We start from the raw sequence: 23,703 nt of genomic DNA, 5'->3' as shown, positions 1-23,703 counted from the left end.
AGCTCTCCATGGGATTAGAAATTTTTGTGAAAATTAAGCTCTCCGTGCGATTATAGCTTTTTGTGCAAATTAAGCTTTCCGTGCGATATGGGCTTTTTGTGAAAATTAAGCTCTCCATGCGATTAGAGCTTTTTGTGAAAATAAAGCTCTACTTGCGATTAGAGCTTTTTGTGAAAATTAAGATCCGAGCGATTAGAGCCTTTAATGAAAATTAAGCTCTCCATGCGATTAGTTTTTAGTGAATATTAAGCTTTCCGTGCGATTAGAGCTTTTTATGAAAATTAAGCTTTCTGTGCGATTAGAGCTTTTTGTGAAAATTAAGCTCTCCGTGCGATTAGAGCTTTTTGTGAACATTAAGCTTTCCGTTCGATTAGAGCTTTTAATCAAAATTAAGCTCTCCTTGCGATTATAGCTTTTTTGAAAATTAAGACTCCGTGCGATTAGAGCTTTTCGCGAAAATTAAGCTCTCCATGCGATTAGAGCTTTTTGTGAAAATTAAGCTCTCCGTGCAATTAGAGTTTTTGTGAAAATTAAACTCTCCGTGCGATTAGAGCTTTTTGTGAAAATTAAGTTTTCCGTGCGATTAGAGCTTTTTTGTGAAAATTTATCTTTCCGTGCGAATAGAGCTTTTTGTGAAAATTAAGCTCTCCATGCGTTTAGAGCTTTTTGTGAAAATTAAGCTCTCCTTGCGATTAGAGCTTTTTGTGAAAATTAAGCTTTCCGTGCGATTAGTTTTTTGTGAAAATTAAGCTTTCCGTGCGATTAGTTTTTTGTAAAAATTAAGCTCTCCGTGCGATGAGAGCTTTTTGTGCAAATTAAGCTCTCCGTGCGATGAGTTTTTTGTGAAAATTAAGCTCTCCATGCGATTAGAGCTTGTTGTGAAAATTAAGCTCTCCGTGCAATTAGAGCTTTTTGTGAAAATAAGCTTTCCGTGCGATTAGAGCTTTTTTGTGAAAATTAAGCTTTCCGTGCGAATAGAGCTTTTTGTGAAAATTAAGCTCTCCATGGGATTAGAGCTTTTTGTGAAAATTAAGCTCTCCGTGCGATTATAGCTTTTTGTGCAAATTAAGCTTTCCGTGCGATATGAGCTTTTTGTGAAAATTAAGCTCCGAGCGATTAGAGCCTTTAATGAAAATTAAGCTCTCCATGCGATGAGAGTTTTTTGTGAAAATTAAGCTCTCCGTGCGATTAGAGCTTTTTTGTGAAAATTTAGCTTTCCGTGCGAATAAAGCCTTTAATGAAAATTAAGCTCTCCATGCGATTTTATGCGGTTATCAATTCGGCCGGTATATTTTTTTTTTTATGTATGTACACCGATTACTCCGAGGTTTCTGAACCGATTTACGTGATTCTTTTTTTGTTCGATGCGGGATGGTGTCGAATTGGTCCCATTATTTTTTTTTCCGGATAGGCCCAGTAGTTTTTATTTTATGAGCATTTTTGTCTGTACTCGATGACTAAATTGTTATGTAGCAAGTAACTTTGATTCACTTCCCGGTAACCGATTGAGCTGAAATTTTGTATACCTACGTATGTAAATTTGATAGCGATGAAACATTATCATGACATGAAGCTGATTTGATGATGGAATCGGAAGGTGGCCATAGGAACTCAGTAATATATTGACTCAACTTTATCGAGTTTGGGCTCGTTTGATTCGTGTTGAAAAATACACTAAAAAGTAATAAATAAAAATAACTGCATTAAAAACAACCGACTTCAAAAACGGAAGTCTATACAAATATTATAAAGAGGAAAGGTTTGATTTTTTGTTTGTTTGTTTGTTTGTATGAATTGAATAGGCTCCGAAACTACTTGGCAGATTTGAAAAATTCTTTCACTGTTGGAAAGCTACATCATTTCTGAGTGACATAGGCTAGGTTTTATCCCGGAAATCCCACGGGAACGGGAACTATGCGGGTTTTTTTTTGAAAACGCGGGCGAAGCCGCAGGCGGAAAGCTAGTAAGAAATAAAAAAGATTTGATTATTATTATTAACTACTACTTGATATTATTGTACATAATATATTTCGCAATAAAAAGTGGCCTATGTCCTTTCTCGGGTATCAAAATATCTCTATACCAAATTTCATCCAAATTGGTTCAGTAGTTAAGGCGTGATTGAGTAACAGACAGACAGAGTTACTTTCGCATTTATAATATTAGTATGGATAGGTACTTTGGTTTCTAGCATATGGTGTGGTGATGTGGTGATTCTTGCAAGAGAAATGTATATAAAGATAATGAAGTGAGATGAACAGTCAGAGATGCAAATACAATTTACAGAAGATCTCTTCTCTATATATATAAAAATCAATTGCTGTTTGTTATTCTTGCTGTAACTCGAGAACGGCTGGGCCGATTTAGCTCGTTTTAGTTTTGAAATATTTCGTCCAGGGAAGGTTTAAGATACATTAAAAAATATATGTTACGGGTGACACAGTGTGGCAGTAGTGTGGTGGGGTGTGGTGTTAATAATGCAGCAGCATAACAAAAATGGCGCTCGATCTTAATAATAGTAGGATATTAACTGAAAAAAAAAATAACAAAAGACGATCTATTTCACATGAACTCTATAAGTTCTTCGTACCTATATCTTCATGGGTCATTAGAAACAGATGCATATACTACAAGGAGCGTCTTATAAAGTACATAATATAGAAAAGCAGCAGTCCCTAATGTATAACGTTAAGGACGATTGACGCATGTGGACATTTTATTATGTCCATCAAGTGGAATGGCCTTAAACCCCCCGCAAATAGCCATAAGTCATAACCATTACATGTATGGTTGCTCGCTAAGTAACAAGACGTGTAGTGGTTTATACTACGGCTTTGTCTGTATTGAGCTTCTTTTAAATAATATATTTTAACTTTCTGTTTACAAATTGAAGAAATACTTCTTGCATCGGAATATGATCCGTCAATTTTAATTACGCAGTTACTTAATTGTAACTTTAGTTTGTATAAACTATTTATTCATTATATTTTATATCCCATATAATTTCACATATTTTATTACGATCAGGGATTTGGAAATTAATTAGTCTTACTAGGTAATTACAAAAGTCATGAATAAGTTTCCATCGATTTGTTAAAAAAAAACATGAAAAAAAAGCATTAGAAAGCGCGGGGAACGCCGATTCGAAATTTAAAACTGTTCATAGAAATTTCGAAGCCAATAGAAAATCCGTTGTGAACAACGTTGTACTGTTTCTGTGGAATAATAAATTCCGTGTCAAACACAGGGCCAAGCGATTACTGGAAAAAATTAATTTTCCTGTTATTGTTTGCTGAAAGAATTGTTTATTGAACTCCCGTGATAAACACGCTTTGTTATTTTTTTTGCTATTACAAGAACATGTAGAGAGTTAAATTGTTAACGGGGATGGCTGAATTATGATATATTTATTTACTTAGATAGACACGTTATTATTAATGTATACTAGATTTCTGCCCGCGGCTTCGCACGCGTTTTCAAAGGAAAACCCGCATAGTTCCCGTTCCTGGGGGACTTCCGGGATAAAGTCTATGTGTTAATCCAAGTTACCCTCTATATGTGTGCTAAATTTCATTGTAATCGGTTCAGTAGAATTTGCGTGAAAGAGTAACAATCACACACACACATCCTCACAAACTTTCGCATTTATAATATTAAAATTTTAGTAGGATAGGATAGGATTATTATTCCCGTATTTTAAGTGACAGATTATATTTTGGTGTTCTTAATCAATGCGAAATGCGAATAAATAAGTACTGTAAATTGTTAAGACTGCTAGTTCCTGTACATAAGCTTCGACAATCCTTCACAGAAATATCACTTCATAGTATAAAACAAAGTGGCTTTCTCCGTCCCTATGTCCCTATGTATGCTTAAATCTTTAAAACTACGCAACGGATTTTGATGCGGTTTTTAATAGATAGAGTGATTCAAGAGGAAGGTTTTAGTATATTATAATTTATTAGGTTTTAGACAAAGCTGGCGAAGCCGCGGGCGGTAAGCTAGTTAAGTATAAAATCAACTCTCTTTGTTACTGTTTTCAGTCTTGATCCGCTCAACAATTTTTAATAAATGTTTGTATGCTGACATTTGGAATCAGGGAGCAGTATTCGATAGTCCAGTAAGTTATCCCATAATTGCAAATGTACATGTATATTTTGTGTTGTCAAATAAAGAATTTATTTATTTATTTAAGTACGATTTTGCAAGTCATAATAACAAAACTTGATGTAGTGAATTGTGGTCAAAGCCATGAGCGGAAAACCTAACAATTTGTCTAATCCGGCATAATATAGCCCTTATTTTAACAAATCACCTATAATATTCTTCAGTTGTATTCTAACATTGTATCCTACTTATATGCAAATAGAAGAAAACATCCTAAGAAATTTAAAACGTTTTTAATGAGATTACAGACATTACAATATATGATAAAATGTATCCCGAGGATTTAGCTTAAGTCAAGTCTCAAGATAATTTGAAATAAAAATCCTTACAAACGTATTAAGATAAGCTATGCGGAATTACTTGATAACAAAAGTTGCATAATGTGGACCACACGCATTTATTGTTTTACATGACTTTTAGGTGGGAAAATTAAAGTTTAAGTTATCTGTAGCAATTTCGACATAATTATATAGCAATTATAATAATTCTGTAGCAATACTTACATACGGAAGACAGGACATTTTATAAAATTATAATCTCTTTTTTCTTTATACTGTCCAAGTTAATGTAAAAATAAAAGAACAAAATATCATCATTCAACAAATATCATTTGAAATATTTTAACAGATGGAAGAAATAATTTACAATCGGAATCTTTGAAGAATTATAAGATGAAATCAGTCACAGGACTTAAGACTAGGACTTGCTAACAAAAGAAAATACCGATGTACCTATTACCTAAGATAGACCGTAGATAGCTGTTTAAATTAAAATTCTGAGTAAACTATTAAAACTATACTCAACTAGATTTGAGACTGCGGCTTCGCTAGCGTTTTAAAAGGAAAACCCGCATAGTTCCCGTTCCCGTGGGATTTCCGGGATAAAATCTATCCTATGTGTTAATCCAAGTTACCCTCTATATGTGTGCTAAATTTCATTGTAATCGGTTCAGTAGAATTTGCGTGAAAGAGTAAGAAACACACACACACACATCCTCACAAACTTTCGCATTTATAATATTAGTAGGATATTTGTATACATATATTATTATATATATATATATATATATATATATATATATATATTGTATACATAGTAGGTACCTACTTATGCGATTTTTTTATGTCCCAACCATTTTCATATAATATCTTCTCTATTAAAACGGATAGTGCATAAGTAATTAAATACTTGGCTTAGTTCAGTATGCGACCCACATGCCTTCGTCTTGACATTATGACCTAGGTGCATGTTGAGCCAAAATAAACTTTATTTTCTATTAGTTAAAGTACTTTATTCATCAGCTCATTACCGAGTGCGTTTCTCTTATGACTTAATTGTAATAGAATCTGCAAGGGAATATATCACTTAGGTTTGGGGGTTTAAGATTGGTTTTCGATTGATGGATTTTTGAATTAGGTCTTTGTGTGATTAACATTATCTTCCCAAATAATTTTCTTTCACATATTCGAATGCACTCGGGGTCTATGAATATTTAGAGGCTTTGTTTGTAAAATTTCATATATATAAGTTTAATTCTTTTTTTATGACGTTACCCTCATAGGAGGCCCGTGTCCCAGCAGTATAGGAGCGTATATGGGCTGATGATGATGATGGTGATTTAGTTTAAATTTTATAAAATGGATAAAGAATAATTGTTTTTTATCATATTGGGGGACATGACAGCACATACAACCAAGACATTCATTAACTCTGCATGACATTAACCTAGTTTACGATTACCACTACTTTTAAATGAAGAAAATTAATTATCTTAATCTTAATCTTAATCTTAATACTATTATAAAGGCGAAAGTTTGTAAGGATGTATAGATGTATGGATGTATGGATGTTTGTTACTCTTTCACGTAAAAACTACTGAACCGATTACAATGAAATTTAGCACACATATAGAGGGTAACTTGGATTAACACATAGGATAGGTTTTATCCCGGAAATCCCACGGGAACGGGAACTATGCGGGTTTTCCTTTGAAAACGCGGGCGAAGCCGCGGGCGGAAATCTAGTCTTTTATAAAGTTATTTCACCTCAACAAAAATTTCTTTAGAATCAGCGAATAAAAACTAATCTACATAATTAACCTGGATTGCATTTGCTTTTCTTCCCTTTCTTAAGCGTTTTTGTTTTTCCTTTTACGATTTTATTGAAAACAATTAACAAAAGGACTTAATTAATAAATACTGTATGTACATTTATACAGATAATGCTATCCTATCCTACTAATATTATAAATACGAAAGTTTAGGGACGTATGTATCTGCATGTTTGTCACTCTTTCACGCAAATACCACTGAACCGATTACAATGGAATTTAGCACACATATAGAGAATAACTTGGATTAACACATAGGATAGGTTTTATCCTGAAAATCCCACGGGAACGGGAACTATGCGAGTTTTTCTTTTAAAACGCGGTTGGAGCCGCGGGTGGAATGCTAGTTAATATATAAACCGAAAAAACGTGAAATAATATAGATAAACATCCTACAGAATGTGTTAATGTTTTAAATTAAATACTTTTTTATTCTCCCCATTGTTATATGCATAATTTACATTTCCTAAACATTTCTATACGAGAAATTCGTTAATCTTCAACAATTTTTCTTTTAATTAATACATTGTCAAAATTTGGAAGCTCTTTTGTTTAAATATAACTGGAGTCTATCAATCTTACTTATTTATACATTAAATACGTATTGTGTTGTTCTCGTCGCTCGTGTGGAATTAAGAATATTTTCTCTACGTATTGCCACGTATTGCTATGATAAATACACACATCAACAAAATCTAGGGATATTCTGTATTGCGTCAAATATCTATAAATCGATGAAGAATTTTGTGATTTTGTTAATGGAAGAGTTGTAGTTAATTTTACTGACTTTTATAAAACATATTTTTTTTTTGTTCATGTGTTTTTTTTTTCATATTTTACTAGCTGTGCTCCATGGTTTCACCCACGTGGCTCCGCTTCTGTTGGTCTTAACGTTATGATATATTGCCAATACCCTTCCTCGATAAATTGAATGTCTAACACCGTAAAAAATTTCAAATCGGACCAGTAGTTCCTAAGATTAGCGTGTTCAAAAACACAAACGAACAAACTCTTCAGTTTTAAAATATTATAGTATATAGATAAGAAACAGCCCCCTTAGTTTTAAGGCAGTAATATTTTATATAAAAGTGACTGTGAAATGAATTCCATACCTACTGCAATAAGATGGTAACCACTCCAGGATGTAAATAAATATAAAATCAATCACGTAGGTACTAGAGGAACAACATAATAAAACAATTGAAACTTTTCACTCATTAATAAGGTCCAGATGGGCTCGACCTTCCCCGGAATAATAATTTATTGAGTAAATAAACCTTATATAAGTTTAAGTTTTAACAAGCTTTAAGCCGCTTACTAGGTAACTTTTTGTTTTACGCTTTGAAGGCCTAATATATTATGTTATTATTGGAGATATGCGTAAGCTACTTTTTATATTATAAATATAATTTTATGAAGTACAATTATTAATATTCTTTTTTTATATTTTACTAGTTTATTTTAGATTCTAGCGTGTAAGCGTCTATGCCAGTCTGGCATAGACGCCTACATGCAACTTCTGGCATTGCCAGAAGTTGGAATAATCATGGTTGTTTGATAATAATAAATGTATTTCAGTACCTACACTGTGCTTCAATATTCAATAGAAGGTATTTAACTAAAATATTAGGACCTAGGAGACCAAATCATCACTTATCTATTAACGTTTTTACTTAGGTTCATACAATATATTAAATTTTATTTTAGTTACTAGCTGTGCCCCGCGGTTTTACCCGCAGTGATGAGCACATCACTGCGGGTAAAACCATTTATCGAGGAGGATAAGACCAATAGAAGCATCTATTGGTCTTATCCTCCTCGATAAATGGACTATCTAACAGTGAAATAATTTTCAAATCGGACCAGTGGTTCCTGAGATTAGCGCGTTCAAGCAAACAAACAACCTCTTCAGTTTTATAATATTAGGTTAGATGTTTTATTTTTGGTTAATAAAAGTGCCAATAATTAAAGAAATCTTACCAATGTTACCGTCACACTCATCGCCGGAAGCCATTATAAATTATTATTCACATAAAATAAATATATTTTCATTGAGGTCGCTATAATTTTCCTAAGCATTCAGGTTAAGTGAGCGAAGCGGTGTCAAAAACGTGCTTAAGTTTCAAGATTCAGTTTAAGTAGTTAATGCTCTTCAATGTTAGAGAATTCGTTCAAACTGTTTATTATATTATCGCTTATTCATCGTTTTGCGAAAGCGCATTGAAATACTTCAGTTCAATTTATGAACCGATACATTCTTGAATCGATTTTAAGATGTAGTTCTAGTGTACTTTCTTTTTGTACAAAATATCTACAATAATCATAATAAAAACACGCGGATGTATTGAGTTTTAAATATAAACTAATAATAATCACTCCTTGCCGATTTCGGCTATGACGACTGCTAACTATTGTCAACACGGCGCGGGCGGCTCACTATTGCCCTTTCATGCGCTCGCAAATAGCTGATGTAGCCAATTTTGTTTTGCTAATTATAAACTAATATTATAAAGCTGAAGAGTTTGTTTGTTTGCTTTAACGCGCTAATATCAAGAACCCAAGGTCCGATTTGAAAAATTATTTAACTGTTAGATAGTCCATTTATCGAGTAAGGCTATAGGCTATTATACATAATCACGCTAAGACCAATAGGAGCGGAGCAATGCGGATAAAACCGCGGAGCTCAGCTTGTGAAACAATTCACAAAAATCCGATACACAATACACAAAACATTTCACAAAAATCCGTAAAACACTTTTAAGTATTGGTCAAAAATACTCTAAATTTTATAATTTATAGATAGAGAGCAAGAGCATTCTTTCGTGATCTTTTAGTGTAAACGAAAATTCTTATTCATTGTTTTTCATTATTAGAACATAGCATAGGATCTTTTCGATCACACTAAGAAAGAATGCTCTACGCCTGTTTACACTAAAAAAAGAACAACGAAAGAATTACATTTATTACACTAAAAGAATTTGACATAGTGTGGTTCGAATGAGCATTCGCTCGTTTGATGTACATGCACCGTTATAATATATTGAACAATTATAGCAAATGTATTATTTGTAAACTAATTAATTTAAACCGAATTACGACCATATTAACAATATGATTATTTGCACACTCCACCACATTAACCCAAATCAATTAAAAAGTCCTTGAATTAGTGAACAATATGACCGATTCAAATAAATTAATGAAATGTATTGTAAAACAGTTATAGTGGCGTGCGATTTTATAAAATTGATTGCTCAAAGTAATATAATTATATAAAATTTCAGTTTAATTAAGTACTACATATTTTAAAGCAAATCGCTGTCGCTATCTGTCCGTCTATGTATGCTTGAATCTTTAAAACTACGCAACGGATTTTGATGCGGTTTTTTATAGGTAGAGTGTTTATCGAAGAAGGTTTTAGTATATTGTATTTTATTAGGCGGAAAGCTTGTACTGAATAAAGTAGACGTAATTTTTTATTTTATTTAATTCAAACTTAGATTTATTGTTAAAGCTTTTGATTGATAATTTGCGAAATTAAATTACTTGTATTATTCATAGACAAATAAAAAATACAATACTTTATAAATGGGACAGATAATAAAAATTAGTAAATAGTAATTGCATTCTTCAATATAACGTGTAGGTGACTTCTTCAAATATAAGAACGCTTAAATAAACTTTGAGTTTAGAAATCGTTCCATCGAAATTAATGCATATTTCTACGCTTAATTATGTTGATATTTACTTGTGAAAATATGGTTTTTATAGACCCTTACGAATAAGTAACTAAATCACCCCCAAATTTCAGTAAAAAGTAAATATTTATGCTATTTTAAAAGCTATTCTGAACCCTATTTTATTATACTTTTCACTTGCGATTGTTATTTTATTTTATGGGGCTGTTTTTTTATTATTACTGTGATAAAAACTTTTTAAAATTTTATCGTTTTATGAACATTTTAACATAAAAATATTGTAATGTCAACGGCGTAACATGTTCGTTTGTCTTATCAAGATTTGATTTGAAACGCGAAGTAATTTGAATTTGAATTTAACTATGTTTTGTGAATTAAGCCTCGAATAGAAATTATTTCTCTATTCAATTCTTGATTTATCTAAAAGCCTACTGACCCTAATTTTCCCGTCACCAAGAAGCTTAATTTTAGTTTGATCTCTAAAACTGTTAGAATAATCAACCCAATTTACTTTTACACCTACAACACTTTTACATCAATAAAATTGGTTCTAATCTATACTAATATAATAAATCTGAAGAGTTTGTTTGTTTGTTTATTTGTTTGAACGCGCTAATCTCAGGAACTACTGGTCCGATTTGAAAAATTCTTTCGGTGTTAGAAAGCCCATTTATCGAGGACGGCTATAGGCTATATAGGCTATATATCATCACGATAAGACCAACAGGAGTGGAGCAATGTGGGTAAAACCGCGGAGCACAGCTAGTATTGAGTAAACCTGATCGATCGACCACATACAAAAACTGCTAAACCACGAGACTAAAATCAAAGTGAAAATCAAACAATATCCACCAACAAGAATTCCCGTCATTACCAAATATCCTATTAACCAGGGTATACGACAAATTGGATTGTACCTTCAGCATTCGGAATTTTGCCCAAGACCCCCGGATTCCGGGATAACATTAATAAACGCCCCCAGATGTTACAAACGAACCCCGAATACTAATTATCGATGGAATAAATGAATTAATTTCGTAATTAGATAACGCTGTCACTGTGTTTAATGATATTCCTTGATATTTGGTAGAAGAATTCAGAAACAGAATTCTTGGAATTTGGCGCCTAACGTAGACGTTATTTTAGGACTGAAATAATATAATATTTTTGTCTAACTAAGAACAGCGTATAAATGAATATAATATAGATGAATGATACTTAATAAATATCTTAGAATAAACTGTCTTAGAATAAATATCTTAGAATAAACTGTTAGCTATTGTTTTAACATGCACGTAAAAATTAATATCATATTATTAAACTGATTGTTTATAAGATCAGTACATTACAAAGTATCCTTTGAACATGTTTTTGATATACATAGAAGATCCCGGATTCTGAATTCCGATTGATTTTAGTTAATGTCCTAACATAATATGAAAAAATAGCATAGAGTGAATTCACAGCAGAATAATGAAAAGATATAGCAGCAAGAAATAGCTCTCTTCATAAAATTATCATTAAATGTAACCCATTACATATCAAAAATACAATCTTTAGAGCAATGACTCTATTATACTAGTAGACGCGGCATACGCCAACATCATTGCACTAAAAAACAGCGCAATTAATACATAGGTACCTATAACACATTTTCACCAATACAGTTGTTCTCTCTTTCACTCTCACGCACGAGACATAATGCATGTCTCACTCATGTACTTCGTAATAACAACTGCCGATTAAAATATAAAAAGAACGTCCAGCCACGACGCTGAATGGTGCGTGACTAAGTGAAACTCGGGCACTTAGCTGAGTTTTTTCTTGCCAAAATAGAGAGCGGGTAACGTATCTAGCTTTTTTATATATCATAGCTTTAGAGCATTCCTTCAATCAATAGAGCAAGATCTTATAATATCATCTCTACCACCTCATAAACTGGCGTTTACCTTTAAAATTTAGCACAATTCACGTTACAATATTAGTTCAGCACTTTACACGGTTTGCGTGATAAATGGCTACCTCATACAAAGCAATGAATCGACGATTTGAGTTATTGACTTAATTGTTCTGGAGCATTGTCTGTGCAAGTTATTGGTTGGAATAAACATCGGGAAGGTGCATTGTTGAATATAATTATTGTGAACGCGACGGCTCTAACGCTATGCCAATGGATTGCTGAATGGTCCTAGATAGGTATTACGCTATCATAAAATTGGAAATTTATTCTTAGTTGATCTCTTTGGCATACTTCTTTTAACGCAAATTTATGTATAAATGAACAAGATATAATGTGTGATATAATCGTGTAAATTGTAGTGTGTTCGTGTAATTTTGAATTGTGTGTAAATTTAAATATGTACTTAAATAATTAGACTAATTATAAGCTTTCTATTTTAATATTTGCACACCCAATACATAGGTAGAATGTATTAGTCACATAATATTGTAATCAAAACATCTGTAATTTGTAACTACATTCTTGCAAATAAATATAATTTGAATTGAATTTGAGAAATTTACCAACGTTACAAAATAGGATAACATCAATTTTGTTTTTTCGTAAGTTGTTTGCCATAAAAATTAAGCTTTTTATAAAAAGTTATTATGAACTGATTCAAGTTTTTATACTGCACTAACAGCCTTTCCTATTCTTATGCCTAAATAAGAAAGAGATGTCCTATAATAGGGAGTATTAAAGGACATCTCATCATCAGAAGTTCAAGTATTAATCTCATAATCTGGCCATTAGAAAAAGTATATTTCTCATGAGCGAGATAACAAATGGACTATCACAAATGTGCAAGCGAGAGGCTGCGAACAGCCGTTATTTCAAATCGTTTCTTTAAGCCGCAGTTAAATAGCACAGAGTAACTAAACCCTATATAATATGTGCTAAACTAAACTCAAGTGCCTGTCAAATGAAATTGGAATAGCCCGGATTACATTGGCCATAGACAATTGTGTTAAATGGAGTCCACAGAGAATAGAACCGATGTCAGTGTATATCGAAATTTAAAGTCATTTGTGATGATTGGTAAAGCAATTATTTCTAGTTAAACTGTGGTTAAACATTTGAATATTTCTATTGTAATTGTTTAATGAAATCTAAGGATGAAATATTTTATAATTAATTTGGTATTAATTGACGTATACCTAATTGTAAAAATGATATTTAATGGCATTGACATTCTATTCTTAGATTAAGGATTGGTCTCCGCGCGCGCGCTACGACTAGATACCGCCCCACCTAAAAACAATAGCTCTGTGAGTGCGGCAACTCATTTCTGTAGTGTGTGTTAGGCAATTTGTAAAGACGCTAGTGTGTGTGAAGAATTGGGCTGCCAGCTACATAAATTTTACCTCATAAATGGGAAATCTGGCATCTTGGAAAGAAGTTTGAAAAATATTTTTCAAGCCGGGAATCGAATCCATGAACATGCGACTCAAATCCACTTGCGACGCTACTATAATATAGTCACAAAGGTTGTTTAAAAGTAAAAAAGCGGAAATAAAAAAAATAACATATTATATGAGTCAGTTAAATATGGTAAAACAGAAATAAATTATCGTTATAATCCTTTTTATACATGTGTTAGTAATAGTATTGAAAAAAAAAGTTCAAATTATTGCTAAAAGATTTCCTTAACAACGTGTATTTTTTTGGATATGCAGTACGGCAACACTGAATGGCGTCGTATTTTCGTAGAAAAAATTTTCGAAGTAAAGGAGAAATTTCGAATAATATGATACATAGTGATGGTACGTCATCCCAGTGTCTTCTTATTTTTTGTTGTATTATTTTTAAATAGTTTTATGACACAAATAGGCATTTTACTTCAGATTTTGTTCAAAATCAACAAAATCAATATCGGTTCACCCTCTCCACACAATGCTTGTGACACGACTGGCTTGGGTACGCCGAATTCGGCGTACTATTAGTTGCCGCATTTCTCAAGTACGCCGGCGGTATCTAGTCGTAGCGCGCGCGCGGAGACCAATCCTCAATCTAAGATTCTATTGTTAATTTTTGCATGCCAATAAATTGGCGATTTGTGCTTAACAATTAATTATGTATATGACATCTGTAAATCTTCCACATTTCTTGCAAAATAAATACCAAATAAAAATGGGCACAAAAAGTAAGTATATGCATAAGGATATAAATATGGTAATAGAGATATCATTGTAGAGTCTAGAATACTGGTGTAGTTCATGTCAACACTTTTATTATGTATTTTTATATAAAGCTTTTTGATTTTGAAAGAAATGGTGCCAGAAAACGCTTTAAGATATTAATTGAGGAATGAAATAGGTTTGAAAAATACAGCCCTATAATTTGTTACCAACAGAATAAAATCTCGGGAGCTGAAACTAAATAGAGTGGAAAAATGAAATTATTTCCCCAAATTCATTGACCTCGAAAATAAATCATGACGAATAGATGTGTGCCACATCTGAGGGTCTTATTAAGAAAGTTTCGAGACGTAAAAATAAACAATGAAACGTTCGTATTAAATTGTTCTGTGAGGACATTGAGGGCCATTGGAGCGAAATATTCTCTATATTTCTTGTAGTACAAATAAAACTGATTTCGTATAGGAATTATAGGTCGGGAAAGATTAAGGTTGCGAAGTTAAGTTTCTATTTATATGAAACTAGCTTATTTTGAAGATGTCGGACTTTGTAGCAAAACATTTTGTGAAATTATTACCAAATTATTGATTTTATTGACCAAATAATATACCCTATAAACTGTATAAGGAAATATTTTATTATAATCGTTATTTTATTCAAATTTTTATTGTTTGCTATAACTATAAAAGCTCCAAAAATGGAAACCAATCGATTTTTTCGCAATCAACACGACAGAAAACAAATCTTTTCAGCAATAAAGTATATAAATTTAGCTAACGACCATAACATAGTGTCGGGCATTAAACACAGAGCAAGAGTCATGCTGCGCACGTCCTAAGCGGCCATTTTGAACCGCCATCTTTCTTTTTTCCCGCCGCTAGCTGTCAACTGTTTGACCCTAGTATTTGTCACTCGGCTGAGTTCGGCCAACTTCGTGACAGGTTGGTAAGGGTAAATTTATTTACGTTTTTCTGCTTATTTATTGGTAGATACATTCAGATTAGTAGAATTGGATTTTTAAAGGTTGCTGTGAAATGTTGTTTCTTTTCTTTGTAAGATTTGATTTTAAAGGGTTGAACATAATATACCTATTCCAATACTGATGTATATACTTATATTATGTATCTACTTTTAACATAATATAATAAACGTATAATAACTATGACTGAGTATAAATAACTTCATTTCAAAACCTTATTAAGGACCATGAAGGTCCTAATGATATATTAAAATATCTATATAGAGCAGGCTCCAAGGAGATGTTCGTTTGCATAAATAGCGGACCTAAATCTGACTTCTGATATATATTGTATAGATCCCAGACATCCTATAAACAGATGTTGCCAACCAGTTTTGTGGTCCCCTTCCCTGCACCCCGGTAATTAAATATGGCATACAAAGAAAAAAATAAACATTTCCAAAACATGCCGCGTGGGGTATCAAATGAAAGAGCTTATTGAGTAGATCACGAATATATAGCATACTATAACATTTCTTACACTTTCTCTAAGATTTTTTAGAAAATTTACGAAAATGGTCCATTTTTGAGTTAACTTTAAACCACTATAGATTGAAAACTCATGAATATATTTTTTAAATTATTATTTTAAATAATTTACAATAGTCCATTGTTGACGATTCAATAGTTTGTACAGTGAAATAGTTGCATGGGGGAGTGGGGGAAGCATTCAAAGATGGCGAGTATATTTTCAAGTTTATGCCAGAAATAACGGCCTAATACAAAAATATCGGTGTCAGGGCTTAGAATAATTATCTCTGCACTGTCGTTGTGTTTGACAGAATGAAAAATATGGCAGAACATTCTTGAATCAGCCTCTTAACTTCATCAGCCTCTTCTAAACTTGAAAATATACTCGCCATCTTTGAATGCTCCCCCCACTCCCCCATGCAACTATTTCACTGTACGAACTATTGAATTGTAAACAATGGCCTATTGTTAATTATTTAAAATAATAATTTAAAAAATATATTCATGAGTTTTCAATCTATAGTGGTTTAAAGTTAACTCAAAAATGGACCATTTTCGTAAATTTTCTAAAAAATCTTAGAGAAAGTGTAAGAAATGTTATAGTATGCTATATATTCGTGATCTACTCAATAAGCTCTTTCATTTGATACCCCACGCGGCATGTTTTGGAAATTTTTATTTTTTTCTTTGTATGCCATATTTAATTACCGTTGTGGGGAGAGGGGGACCACAAAACTGGTTGGCAACATCTGTCTATAGGATGTCTGGGATCTATACAATATATATCAGAAGTCAGATTTAGGTCCGCTATTTTTGCAAACGAAACTCCACTGAGAGTCCGGTCTAATACTCATTACTCACAAAATATTTTCTAACTAGTTATATTCCGAATTTCAGACATATCAACTCTCGCATAGTTTCGTCTATTTTTATTTTTAATAAGTAACAATATTAACAGATCTAGTAATTTATTATAAAAACATACATTTTATTATATGGCTAAGGTACTGTTAATAGGTCCCTTTAAATGTGGGTCTGGTGATTTTGACAACGCACTCGAGAAAAAATATTCACCAAAATTAATAAAGGGACATATTTTCTGGACACAGCCTCGTAATACACCGAATTATACTGAATAAAGATTAGGTATTATTGTATTTTATATTTTATAGTTAAATATAAGTAACCTCCTAAGGTTTAAATTTCGATTCAATCATAAATTTTGTACAACTTCTAATGAATAATTCTAAGAATGATAATTTTCTACAAAAGCTGACATTATTTATGCAACAAAGCATATTATAATTTATAAACAATTAATAAGTGTATTAAATTGCATTGAACTTAATAACTAAGCTTTTATTTAAAGAAACTTATTCAAACACTGTATACAACGGTCTCACCATAAACAATCTCCTTAACTTCTAGTTTCTACTCACAGCCACTACATTTCTTCGCAAATTCAATTCCCCGTATCCGGTGTGATACGCGGCCTGTTTAATTTGTAATGTGGTCCTTACGGCTTGGAAAGTATTTATTTGGGTGCGGATGGCATTAAGAGACCAGAAACGTCGTTTATAGCGCCACTTGTGGGGAAAACATTTGTTTGTGCCGCTAATTGTGGTCAAGTCTTCGAATTGTTGACGTCTAACTGCACGTAATACAATATGATTTTTGTAGTAAAACTTCTTTAGGCGCGTTGAGAGTAAAATTTCAAGGTCGCGTCATGACAATACCAATAAGAATTAACGAGATCGGTTCAGCCGTTTTCGAGTTATGCGCTTACCAACACATTTTGCGATTCATTTTTATATTGTGAGTAGTGTAGTATTAATAAAAATAAAACTATGCTAAAGCAAATAGTTTAACAATGAATGTTTCTGAGGATATAATATGTGGGTTGATGTTTATTTCTGTTTCATACAAAATCGGATCTAGAATGAATTGAATATCTACAGAAATAGACTGCCTCGATTAGCACACAGGCTGACTTACAAAATCAACTACAAGTCCAAAGTTATTTGTTGTTTCGTAAAAAAATATATTATGACAATATTAACAAATCTTTTCTAAACATAAAAATACAAAAATCAATACATTCCTACCCAATTAAATGCTAAATAAAACGGCGGGCGGGCTGCCGATTTTAATAAATAAGTAATTTGTATAACTAATTTCGTTAAGGCAACTATAAATTATATCCGATCGAGGGTCTATGCTAATGAGCTGGATTGGCAGAGACAAGGGGTCCTCTCACATAAACTGTGGTAGAATTATTGTTATAATATTCTTATTATCACGATTATTATGTAATATTTATGGCTAGTCTCACAGCTTCTGCGAAATAGGCTAAACAGAAGATCAAATAAGCTTATCTATCAGCTTACAACAACTTGTAGTCAATAATATAATAAAGGATAATCTAATATTGGATGCAAGGTGGTTTAATATGTACATTATTTAAGAAATTATGTACGTTATTTTTTAATGGGCATCAAGCATGATACTCTTGAATAGTCTATGTATTTTCAGACTCATTATTTTCAGACTTAAGAAAAATGTATATAATGTAAGTAGGTAAGCTTAAGCCCAATAATTTATAAATTATTAATACTAGCATGTCAAACGTGAATGTAGAGCGATTAAAGAATATATTTTTATATTTCATGAGGTAAATTCAATTTTTGTGATAATATTATATATTCGAACTCCACTATTTATTCTAAAGAATATATTGATCTTTTGGCGATAAAGTTTATTGAATTGCTTTGATGGCTTTTGATAAAAAAAAAAAACTCTATTGTAAACTGCAAATTAAAATATACAACCTACCTTTGTACAGTAATATTCCATACTATGTAAAATTACCACTATTTCATATAAAAATATCTATAAAATAATATTTTATTAAAGTTTCAATTCTTTTGTTTACAGATCTTCAGCGGTTTTCCCAACTTGAAGTAAGTGAAATCGGAAAATCTGCATCGAGAACTGTAGGTTACAGTTTTTATGACGTCACCGTAAAATTTTACGGAGTATGAAAATTGGACTGACCAGATGTTATTTAAGAAAATTTTATTTGAACTTCTTTCCACCTGCAAATATATTCTCGTAATTTATTAATTTCGCTTCGGTAAAAACTTACGCCTTATGTTTCCTATGGATTCATTTAAGTTTCTAGCAGTAAGTAGATTTTGCCAAAAATCGAAATGAAATTGTATTTAGTAATTTTGTATGAATTAAAGAATTTTGTACAACGGCCATTATAAAATATACTTACCTACAATTGTACAGTTTTCAAGTGCCTACTTTTAAGATTAACACATTATATTCGAACAATTTACTATTTGAAAGGCTCTTATAATGTCATATTTATGAAAATTATAATAAAATTTTACTACAAAAATAAGCTTTATTATTTATACTAATCGCTCAATTAACTTACCTAAAGGAGATACTTCAATAATAAACTCTTATTGGCTGATCTCAAATGCGAGTAGTAATGATTTTATAAACAGACTTTAAGCAGTCTGGTTAACGGGTAGTTGAATATTTTACGAGAGTCAAGAAACTGAGTCGCCGGAGACTTCAATGGCGGCCATTTTGAATCTTGTGACGTAAATGTGGAAGGGTCAGTGACATGTAAAAGTTAAGGTGTGATTTTGAAGTGCGAAATGCAGATTACGTAGATGTACAGAAGATAAGTCTAACAAACAGCTCGTCTGTATAAAAATAAATAGGTATTGATTCGTGAATGCAATTGGATCGCCCTCCATTTGTTTTACGATATATGAACAAAGAAATAAATTTTGATTTGGTGTGATTTAATCTTGCCTGTAATTCTAGCACTGGTTCCAATGCAACCTGACTTGATACTTCAATTTCCACCAAACCTAGTGATAAACCATGTCCTAACAATATATTGAATTAAAATAAGTGTAGGTATTTAAATCGATTGCTAAAATGTAGAGCTACAATGCTAAAAATAAAAACACAAATTCTCTGCACATAGAAACCTCGTTTACAACAGGGGTTAAAAAGAATAAACATACTCAAAATAACACTCGTAAAAATACTTCGCTAAAAATCATTTAAAATTTAAGTAAAAAATTATTGAACTAACCACTGAACAAAAGCATCTTGTTTATTCTATGCTTGAACCAGACTAGAATAATTAAAGTTGGCTCCCCAAGGAAATTACAGAGTCCAATATTTAAAATTCTAATGTTAAGTGCTCCCAGACAAACATAATACTAGAAAGATTAAAAATTATAACGATATTTCAGCTTTTTCATCTTCCATTTTAATCTATAATGTCTTCTCGTTGATTTAAGGGCGTATTTAAGTAGTTAAGGTTATTGTGATACATATATATATTTTTTTAGTTTTAGTAGAAAATTGAAAATTGTATCCTCGATATATATTTTATTTTTTGCACGTTGCATCTAATAGAATAATTGTAATTAGGCTTTATACCCACTCTTATGACGTTACAAGCTGCGCTGCGCAGTTTCACCCGCGTCACTCCGCTTCTGTTAGTCTTAGCGTATAATATGATAGTAAGATGATATATACTTATATATATCCTTCCTCGATAAATGGGCTATCTAACACCGAAAGAATTTTTTAAATCGGACCAGTAGTTCTTGAGACTAGCGCGTTCATACAAACAAACTCTTCAGCTTTATAATATTAGTATAGATTTATCTTATCCGCTTATAATTCGATAATTTTAATTCAATATAGAGAGCATTGAGTTCCTAGTATTAAGAGAATAATACTTAAATTCCAAACATTAAAACCGATTAAGCTGGTAGATTTATCTACGTTTTAGGCGGTGATTGCAAACAATAATGTAAAGTTTGTGTACTAAAGTTCTATTTCTAGATTCAGCTCTATTTTCTTGTGTATTTTGATACTGTCTAAGCCAAAATAGAATGTTTAAAGTTGTCTTTGGAAGTTTCTTTGTACTTTGTATTTCTAATGTTTTTAAACAATACAATGGTGGAGAAGTAAACCGTATACCCTAACAGTCCTATCGTTTTCCTTGATGAATTATTATCTGAGGGATATCATTTTACAGACGGAAATTTATGTTATTAAAAAAAATAAGTTTTCGTAATATTGCTCTCTATTTTTATTCCATCTAGAATTGATCCTCCTGATATACTACTAAGGGCCATATTCTACTTAACAAAGCGACTAATAGCCAGTTTAACACTTTTATTTTCATCCTTAGCCATCATTTAACCCACAGCAAAGATAGAACAATCCAGAAGCTGTGAAACGGTCACTCAGTATTTATAAACAAAGTGGTAGTACACACTACGTAATAAATATCAAAAGAAAGTAGCAGAAAAAAGCTTAAAAACACGACTTTAAAGTTCATAAACAAACTAAAACAATATAAACTGGCAGAAATTCCACAACAAAATGTTTAAATGGACAAGAAATAGTGACACAAGATTTTACGGACTGAAAGCACCTTGTTCAAAAGAAAAATCGCGAACAACCTTGGTGTGTAATGGGGAAACATGTGTGGCCATGAAACTAACTTACAGCGGACATAGGTTTAGAATTTATTCTGACGTATAGGATCTCTATGTAAAACTAAAATAAAACTATGTGATATAATTATAATAATATATTATAATCTTGAATCAGAAACAATATAAGTACTATTATTTTTATACATTATCCAACGCCTATATTATATTAGATATAGATATAAAATACAAATACAGTTTGTGAAATTGTATAGAATTGCTTAAAAAATTATATTAAAAAGCATTTCAGCTTTCCTTTTTTTTAGCCTCCCTATTTGCCAGTGCGTAGTGAATAACCGACTGATCTGTATGTTACGTCAAGCAGTTTTCAGTTTAAACGATTAAAATATCTCATTAGCTCCTTTATGTGATAAAAAAGACTAAAGGACCGTAGCTTATGTCAGATTCTTAGTACTTTTTACAAACGATACCGCGGATACAATCAAATTATTTTCTTCACCGATCTAAACTGTAGAAATATATACTGCAGGTAATGCAGATAGACTTTCACAATCAAACCTCATGTTTCGTAGCCCCACAGTAACCTACTAATGACCACGGTACTCCTTTGCGCGTTTCGTGGCAGCGTGTTTTCAGGTCACTTACATTTCCCTCTATACCACTACTATTATGGAGAATTATTTTTAACTCGCTCGTATGAAAGAATTTTGGAGCTTTATTCTTCAGGTAAGGTATTGAGTTGCTCAAATTTTATACGGTAATTAGTCGCTTTGAATTTTGATGTGTGTGATTTTAATGAGTTTCTAAGCTTTAATTAATATATTAAAATATAATATATTATGTTGTATAAGCTTATCTGTAGTATAAAAATGAATCGCAAAATGTGTTGGTAAGTGCATAACTCGAGAACGGCTGAACCGATTTCGTTAATTATTTTTATAATATTCCTTGAATTACGAGGATGGTTCGCATGAAGTAAAAGTAAACATGTACCACGGACGAAGCCCGGGTGGACCGGTAGTATAAGATAAAATTTGGTTTATGTTATCTGCTCTGGATTTTATGTCATTTACTTGTAAAATATGCTTGATAATTTATTTAATTTTAACTACGATACCTTGCATCCGACACTATAATATTTCCATGGTAACAATTAAATTTAAAGTGACTCTTCGTAACTCGATTAATTGTAATTAATTTACGCCTCCATGGTATAGTGGTTAAAGCATAAGCATTAAATATGGTAGTAGGTAAGGTTAGGTCCTGGGTTCGAATCCAGGTGGGAACTAACTAATTATACTACTAGGTCTGTTAGTATTACAGTGCATTTACAAACAAACGAGCAAATGCTCATTCTAACCCCACTATATCAAATTATTATAGTGTAAAGGCGTAGAGCATTCTTGAGCATTATTTGGCTGTTCAGTGCGTTCGAAAAGATTCTATGTACCTAATGTCGAACAACATCAGTATTGATCGGTATTAGAACACGAAATAATGCTCTTTCTCTATTTCTAGCTCTATGTTCGTTCGTTCTCGTTAACGGTGTACGGAAATACACTTATTTATATATTTATTTATTCATACTCATACAGCATTACAGTAAGTAACTATAAAAAATATAGCTATAAACACTTTCTTGATTCACTTCTTCAAAATAAATGTTCAAAAAAATATTAAAAATTCATAAAAAACACCCTGTATAAACCACCCAGAACCAATGCAAACGCCTGGTAATTATAAGATTCAATATAACTTAAACGAGTGCAATTAGCTCCTTTTGAATAAACATTAGTTAGATTTACAGTGTTCCAATGTTAATAAATCGGCCCGCTTGTATCTTAGCACTAATTTATTGGTACTATATTAGTAGATCGTTCGAAAAGATTTATATACAGGGTGATTAAATTTAATTAAAATGGTTATTTTATTCTGAAGGTATTTTAGAGTTCGTTATTTAATTAATTTATCGTACTTATGCAAATTAAAACCATATACCTACATTCGAATTAATCCAAGCAATTTAAAGTTAAAGGCGGTAACATATCTAACATAATGCAATGAAAAGATTTGATTTTTTTTTTTGTGAGATCTACAATCTACATATTATAATATATATATATATATATATATATATATATATGTATATAGGCTATATTTTTTTCAGGCTCAACACATTCGAAGTCGGGCGGAGCTAAACTCGAACTCAAACTCAAACATTTATTTATTCGTCATTACATATTATTTTTAACATTTACCACCGATTCGGAAAGCAGTATCTATGGAGAAGACAAGAAACTATAACTAAGATAAAATCATTAAAATGCTCGTTTTTTACGGAAAATGTAACTACAAATACTAGTTCGTGATATTTTTTTAAAACTTATAGTTAACTGATAATAAGACTCTGTAATAAAAATGTGAAGTCATCGAGAAAGCCCTTCACCTATTTTTACCCATAATATTTACTCATCTCGATATAATATTACATTAAACTTAAAAACAATCTCATTCCCAAACCATTAAGGAGATAGAAGCTCTTACGTATTCCATATTGTCATAACTTATCTGAATTTTTATATGATGAATCATACG

The 23,703-nt window shown here is 31.7% G+C and overlaps 1 protein-coding gene across 1 annotated transcript in view; it reads left to right on the top strand.

Annotated features, from left to right (window-relative positions):
* LOC149478278 (protein madd-4-like) overlaps positions 1 to 23,703 on the top strand; it is a 273,451-nt gene that overhangs the window by 104,367 nt on the left and 145,381 nt on the right. Inside the window, exon 3 of the mRNA XM_089709471.1 lies at positions 18,536 to 18,561. The gene's annotated coding sequence lies outside the window, so the exon portion shown is untranslated. The remainder of the gene's footprint in view (positions 1 to 18,535; positions 18,562 to 23,703) is intronic.

Source organism: Colias philodice, chromosome 22 (assembly GCF_061535455.1).
Source record: "Colias philodice isolate Cphi_HAF_F1 chromosome 22, ilColPhil1 Martin Lab GWU primary, whole genome shotgun sequence".
Lineage (NCBI taxonomy): Eukaryota > Metazoa > Arthropoda > Insecta > Lepidoptera > Pieridae > Colias > Colias philodice.
This window is presented reverse-complemented; position numbering and strand designations above follow the sequence as displayed.